This window comes from Odocoileus virginianus, chromosome 6, assembly GCF_023699985.2.
Source record: "Odocoileus virginianus isolate 20LAN1187 ecotype Illinois chromosome 6, Ovbor_1.2, whole genome shotgun sequence".
NCBI classification, from domain to species: Eukaryota; Metazoa; Chordata; class Mammalia; order Artiodactyla; family Cervidae; genus Odocoileus; species Odocoileus virginianus.
The window spans coordinates 85509627-85517508 of record NC_069679.1 but is presented as its reverse complement, the minus strand read 5'-3'; the positions used below and the strand labels follow the sequence as shown (position 1 = coordinate 85517508).

Genomic DNA, 7882 nt, shown 5'->3' with positions numbered 1-7882 from the left:
ACAGTAATATTCCCCGAGATGACCACATCATCTGTTAATATAAAGTTTTTCTCTATAGGGCTGGATCTACGGGAGATTTGTCCAAGTGAAACCTGTGGTTCTGGGTTATGTGACTCATCAGTAGCTCTTCTGGCTCTCTGCTATTTGCAATAAACCAGATTTAGAGCATCTCCTCTCGAGTTATTATAAATCCTAGTGTTTTAAAGTTGCCTGCCAATTCAGAGTTATATCTGTCCATTCTTTCCAGGGAGTAAGGCATGGGATGGGGAGGAAGACTTGGCACCCAGGGCCCTTCCTCGCAAAGAGAGAGTGCAGATGGCCCTGACAGCTGGGGACGAGGAACCGCAAGCCATGGAAGAGATTGCTGCTGAAGACAGATTATCAATTTTCCCTGGAAAATATTGCCTGAGCGAGAAGTAGTGGAAGTTTAGGCAACTCTACTACATGAAAAATACACACAGAACTTCACAGCCAGCGTCTCAAGGTGACACTTTGAAACCTAAAATGACCGCGGTGATCCAGTGGAGGCGGGGGATTCTGCGCTCACTAGTGTGATGCTCCTGTCATTTGCTTTCTCAGTTCTAACAATGTCTTCCGATTGCCACTCACTGAAATTTAGCCAGCAGCTGAGAGCAGATTGCTAGGGCGAGAATGCAGAAGAGAGCCTGGAAGGATGACAATTATACGTATGGCCGCCCCGAAGAAAACATCTGAGGACGCCTGTCTGCAGCATCAAAATTAAAATCACAGGAACCCATCTGCCAGTGCCTCTGACTCAGGGTTCAGGTGGGAACTGACCCCTTTTCTTTTTTTTCTTCCCCAGCCTCAGTCAGGTTTATCTCCCCTCTTGTTTTCTCCAGGTCTACTCTGCCAAGTGACAGTAAGTTTGACAAATGACTCCTTACCCATAGATTGAGTGTTAATGCAGTCATTAAAAAGTAATAGCGAGCATTCATTGAGTGCTTTCTATATGTCAGGAAATGTATTAAAAGCGTTCACATGTATTACTTCCAACCAACTTAACATTTTCATTTTTAAAGCTAGCTAATGATTTAACCCAACAAAATGGCCCAAATGTCAGAACTTTAGGCTCCCAGCAGGGGAGAGAGGGTGTATTTATTGGCCATAGAACATGGAGATTCTCAAATCACATCTGGTGGTCTATCATCCATTTTATCCTTGGAAAGGTGTTTATTAGAAAGCATATAAAATATGAGTCAGAAAAGCTAAATTAGAGATGAGTATCTTTTATAGACAGTGATATTTATCCATCACTGAAATCCTCTGACCTTTAGTTTCCTTATCAATAAAAGCAATATAATCAATAAGACCTTTATGGGTGATGGTGGAGACTAGATCTCACTATCAGTTTGTAATTTATGTGTGTGTACTTAGGCGCTTAGTCATGTCTGACTCTTTGTGACCCCATGAACTGTAGCCCAACACGCTTCTCTGTCAGTGGGATTCTCCAGGCAAGAATACTGGTGTGGGTTGCCATTCCCTTCTCCAGGGGATCCCCCCAACCCAGGAGAACCTTTGTCTCCTGCATTGCAGGCTGATTCTTTGCCAAATGAGCCAGCAGAGAAGTCTATTTGTAATTTAAAATTATATATATATATATATATATATTTTTTTTTTAGTTATACTGATGTTTGTTACTAATAAGTCTCCTGTACATTTTTCAAACCAGAATCACCAAGGTCACTTTGGGATTCCCATGGATATTTTTTCAATACAATATTTGGAAGTCTTTAATCCTTTAAGAACTTCATTCTAATTTAAGACAAACTTAAGATAATATTTGCCATGCTTATTATGGATTAAAATCTAGTTGATGAACAGATGATAATCACCTTAAGGAGGACTATTTTCAGTGAAGCGCTACTGTATCGTGTGGACAACTTTAATTTCTTACTCAATATGTGTATGTTTCTAGGTTGTGTGGGTGTCTGACAGTAAAAGTTTAGATATATGAGTATAATAATTTCTATTTAAGCTCAAAATCATCTCAGCTAGTAGATGCCAAATTATAAATGGTGCTATTATTACAAAAGTGCTTCTCAGGGGGCCTTAGTGGTAAGGAACCTGTCTGCCAATGCAGAAGATGTAAGAGACGCTGGTTCAATTCCTGGGTTGGGAAGACTTCCTGGAGGAGGGCATGGCAACCCAGTCCAATATTCTTGCCTGGAGACTCCCATAGAGAGAAGAGCCTGGTGGGCTATGGTCCATGGGGTCGCAAAGAGTGGGAGATGGATGAAGAGACAGCATGCATGCTTGCATTGTTACATAAGCACTGTTGAAAGGCCTGGGTAAAATTATTAATATTTTCTGTAGCAGAACTTCCACATTTTTTTCTGGTTTGGCAAAAAAGTAGAGAGCAATAGTTTGGGAAATTTGATTCATTTGGGAAATGGATAAAAATGAAGCAGGGATGTTTCTGTTCAATTTCAGGATGTTTTGCTCATCTGGTTTGGAACTTTTGCTCATTAGTCTGATAGGTCCATGTTAAAAGAAATGAATACTGCTTTGGATAAGCTGTGATGGTCATATATATAATATGAGGAGTAGGCAATGTTTTCCACTAGCTTCTTAGTAATGATAGTAAGAGAGATCCAGATTATTTGTGTACTGGCATTGAAAGTATTCTAAATATGACTAAAGTCATATGCAAGCCTTAGTTTTGACAACTGTTTCCCACTCCATTCCTCATGCTATGAATTCTGCATCAGAAAAAGTAGCTTGCTGCGCTTCCTTTTCTGGAGGATGAGTGAACATCTGTACTGGTTCTGGCTGTGTTTTACTTCCCATTTCATCCCTAGTCTCTTGCTCAGAAACCTGCACCAAAACATTCAGAATGATCTGCGGCTCTGACATCACAGCTCGTCTTGTCTCCATTTTTACCTGTGAAAATGCTACCCGAATTTCAAGGTTCTTCATATTAACCTTTCTTTCATTTTCTCTTTCTCTCTTCCTCTTTCTTTGTTTATTTCCTTCCTTTTCTTTCTTTCTATTTTTTAGATCCAGGCTTCATCTTTCCAAATGCTTGTTTTAAGAAAAGTGTTTTCTATTTTCATGATAGTTATTGAGGATATTAAAATGCTTAATAACTTATAACTTTTTTTGAGGATAGAAATAGTAACACATACTGGCATGGTTCCCAAATCACATACCGTTGCACTCTGGGCCTCACAGTGAATTTACCAGGCTGCTGCTGGGTATTTTAAAGTTTTCAGGGAAACACTGACAGCTGACATCTGTTGGTCACTGCCTGAACTACAGTCTTGAGGTAGTTGGTAGTTTCAATATTGGATCACTTTATGTTCCTTTTCATGATCTGCAAAGCTGTTTTGCTTTGATTTTTAAAATGAAAAAAATGAATGTGAGGCAATAAATGAGGATAGTCAAGTCCAATCTGACACCAATATTTGAGAATTTGTGCTGTGTTCAATAGGCCTATGCATCCTGTTAGTAAATACAAATAAAGTAAAATATTTGTATATTTTCTCAATTTTAGCACATTATTTTCAAAAGGCTAGTAACTTGTTATGATAGAATAGTTAATAAGTTAGTGGAGCCTAATTACTTAATAAATGAAATGATGAATGTTTATTTTTGCTAAGTGAGTTCTGTGAAAAAAAGTATTGAGACAGTGAGGGTGCTGTGAATCAAGAAGGTCCGGGACCCTTTGTTACATTGCATGACATTTGTCTTCTCTGCAAACACCTAGAGTGCTCTGCTGCTGCTGCTAAGTCACTTCAGTCGTGTCCAACTCTGTGCGACCCCGTAGACGGCAGCCCACCAGGCTCCCCGTCCCTGGGATTCTCCAGGCAATGACACTGGAGTGGGTTGCCATTTCCTTCTCCAATGCATGAAAGTGAAAAGTGAAAGTGAAGTCGCTCAGTCGTGTCCGACTCGTAGCGGCCCCATGGACTGCAGCCCACCAGGCTCCTCCGTCCATGGGATTTTCCAGGCAAGAATACTGGAGTGGGATGCCATCACCTTCTCCACTAGAATGCTCTATTCAGTGTGTATTCAATCAATACTTTTTTATTTGAAAGAACTTATGCTCATGGTATAGCAGTGAGTTTACTTAGAATTTGCTTCTCTTTCACATAAATATTTGAAAGATTTCAAAATGAAAAAAAAACAGCAAACATCAGATATTTACACATCCATGGTGCTATGCTAGGTACACTGTTTATGAGATGCAAGTATATTGCCTTATATAGTCCGCATGATATATGACAATCTTAAATTATCTTTTCATATCACTTCTCTTACATATCCAGACTCTTCAACGTCTGACAAGGTGAAGGGGGGAAAAAAAGATATTTGACCTAGCATCCGACTTATGGGCTATAAAAAATTTCATTAATGAAGGTGGAGACAACGTCACCCTGAGCATGGACAGTCAGTATCAGTCAACAAGGGCCATGCAATAAAGCTCTACAGGTTTGGTTTTAAAAGAATCCCGAGAAGCTTGCCTCTGCGGAATGGTATTGATTGCCCTTTACCATCAGATGCTGGGTAAATTACACAAAATGCTCACACACACTATTACACGAGATAGGGAGCAAATTGACAGATCAGCACCAAGCAATTTCTTACACTGCGCAGAAATTCTTTCCAAAAGGTTTTGTGCATGCAGAGTAAATTGAATACACAGGGGCATAGGGATTTCTTAGTCTCTGAGATGGGCAGTATCACGGGAGATTAGATGGAATAGCCGAGATGAGTGAATATTGTTATGGACAGATGGGTAGGAAGGGGTAGAGAGGTTCCTGGAAGGGGACGAGAGAAACGGAAATCACACTTTGCAGATTTTACAGTTTCGCCTCAGGCTAGCCTGGAGCTACCAGGCAGTTTGACTGTCATTTAAAATCTGAATCCTTAGTTTATTTAAGAGAATGTGAACCTTAAAATGTCTCTTCACTTTCACTTGCAATAGGGCAAGTGAGGGTTTTTCTCACACATAACTTCTTAAGGTCAACCAAGATTAATAACTTTGTAGAAATTTAATAATTTTTGTTGTTGTTCAAAGAAATCTGTTGCCCATATGTCATTTTCTTTACCATTTGTGTTTTTAGTGAATTGTAAAATTATAGTCAAGGAAGGGAAGGGAAAATAGGGAGATGTTGCCTCTCTTAGAAAAATGACTTGAGAGGAAATGTGATGTTTTGATTATGTTTGCATCAATTCATTTCAAAGTTGCAAACGCTGAGGTGCTTAATTGATCATTTTTTAATAACCCAAATAAGGCTGTTAATCAGTATTTACATTTAGGAGCTATAGCCAGTCAACAATGGGCTTAGTTTTTAAGAAAAATTATCTAAAATTTGAAAATAAAGCCAAAAGCATGATTCGATACCTTTTCAATGTTATTTCAGGATTTTGTAAATAGACTCACATGCACTTTACTCAATTATCTAGCAGAATGCATATTTGTTTGACTTAGCTATTCACTATTTGGTCCAGACATCAAGAAGTTACATGTTAACATGAAGATATCTTCCAATAAGAGAGATAATCTCAAAGTGTGCAGTTTTATTGCTCTGTAGAGCATCAACTGCTTTTGTATCTATTACCAAATAAATTCCAGTATTCCTTTGATTGACTCACAGTATGCATCATCATTCTTAGCAGGCTTTGAACTACCTTTATCATCTTACTGACTTTCTTGTTGGTTAATGAGTTGAATAAAACATTAGGTACATGGTTATTCTATGTTTGCATGAGAGTCATGTTTTAATCTTTGTTGAAAATTACATTGGGGTACTAATCAGATGGATAATCTTTGCTACATTCTCTGATCCACCTCTTTAAAGCAATCAGATCTCACACTATTAACTGCTTAGAATTCCAGACAGGCTTAAACTATAATTTGGATGAGGAAGAAGCACTCATTAGAAAAACTGCCTAGGCAATTCAAGCTATTCATGTGTGTTGGCCATATGTTTTCTGGCCAGAAATGATGCCTTTTAACTGGAGTATATGTTGTATCCCTAAAGCAGGCATCACATTATCTTGGCAAATCAACGAAGCATATTTGGGGGATGCAAGTGGTAGAGAATGAAACTGATAATTCTAGTGCTTACCACATGTGAAGCAGCTGTTATTCATGCTCTAATTTAGCTTTTTAAATAGCTCCACAGAGTAAGATTATTGTCCCTAATGTGGAGTTGCTCAGTCATATCCGACTCTTTGTGACCCCATGGACTGTAGCCTACCAGGCTCCTTCGTCCATGGGATTTTCCAGGCAATAGTACTAGAGTGGGCTGCCATTTCCTTCTCCAGGGGAATCTTCCCAACCCAGGGATCGAACCCGGGCCTCCCACATTGTAGACAGATGCTTTACTGTCTCAGCCACCAGGGAAGTCATTATTGCCTCTACTGTACAGACGGGAAAACTAAATTCAAAGAAGAAAACTTATTTGGCCAAACTACGTGACATGGGTTAAACCCAGGTTGACCTGACTCCCCACTCACAGATTTTCTACTACTATGAAACCAAACCTGAGGGTTATTTCCATAGTTAGCTAGGAACTATCAATTAATGAGAATTATCCCTAACTCATTAAAACCAACACATTTTTTCTTTAGAGAGTGACCAAAAATTTTGGTCAGGTATTTACAATGATATTCTGAGTACTGTGCCACCAACAGTTTGCAGAGTTTATAATACATAGAACCAGACTGGACAAAGGAAGCAAGTGAAAGAAAATATATTCTAGAATGATTTTAAGGTGAGAGCTTATTATCATAATATATTTTATAGTATATTCCAGCTTTCTAATATCAAACACTTTCTTCTGGTTTTCCAGTTCGGGGAATTCCGTATCACGTTAACTCTTGATGGTGTCAGTGCTGGGTCCTGCTGTGGAGTTCAGAGAGGCTGGATCCCCTCTCTGCCTGCCTCAGTGTATCCATAGGTGGCGCTTGTTGATTTTGGCCAAGCCAGCAAGTCACTCTTTCCTGATATTCTGAGACTTTAGTGGGAGATGTAAATATAGGAGGGCAGTAACAGGTCAGAATCGCTGCAGTGACTGTGGAGGCACATGCGCCAGACGATTTCTGCAGGATGCTGTTTGCTGTGGCTCCTGCCTGCCTAATCCTCTGGGGTTCTCTTAATGTGGCCGAGGCTATGCCCACTCCACATTCTTCTTTTATTCATTTTGGTAGATTTTAAGCAGGGCGAGTGACTGACACATTCAGATGCAAACTTCCATCCCTCCTTGTAGCTAGATATGGCTAACTGACTATGTTTCAGATAATGGGATGTGAGCAGTTCAAACACAGGTTTTCTTGCCCTGACGCTCTTTTCTGTCTCCATTTCTGCAGGTTTCAATGAGGCTGTTGTAGCAATGAAGCTCTGACCTTGCAAAAAAGGACAACGTTTTAGGAAACGGCAGAACAACAAAATGCAGGGAACTGGATCCCTGATCGACTCTATGGAAAGAGTGGAACCACTTATACAGACTAGCATGACTGTCATGTGGGCAGGAAATAAAGTCCAGATGCATAGTCTGTAATGCCGAGGCATCTCCTTATTATAGATGTGGAGTCTCTACTTTATATATTTAGAATCTTCCCAGTTTTTTTTTTTTTCTTCTTACACCAGCTCCTTCAGTCTCCTTCAGTTCTGTGTACTCCTGACTTGCTTCCAGTAAATTATATCTTGATTAAGATAGTGAAATTTGGGTTTTATTGCTTGTCACTAAGAATTCTGACTGATATGGTCTCCTTCATTATATTATTTAAAGTGCTTTTAGTTTGTCCTGAAGCCACTGCTGTAATAATCACATTTTTTTGTTTGTTTTTGCTGATTTATTTAGTGAGTGCCACGCACTAATTTTTCTCTTAATGGACCCCCGTTTACTAAATA

At 39.4% G+C, this 7882-nt stretch overlaps 1 long non-coding RNA gene across 1 annotated transcript; it reads left to right on the top strand.

The window, feature by feature from the left end:
- The first annotated feature begins 243 nt into the window (after positions 1 to 243).
- Positions 244 to 7679, top strand: LOC110141416 (uncharacterized). The gene is made up of 3 exons (XR_011488101.1): positions 244 to 786; positions 4290 to 4527; positions 7339 to 7679. It is a non-coding gene; the product is annotated as an uncharacterized lncRNA (long non-coding RNA).
- Positions 7680 to 7882: the final 203 nt, after the last annotated feature.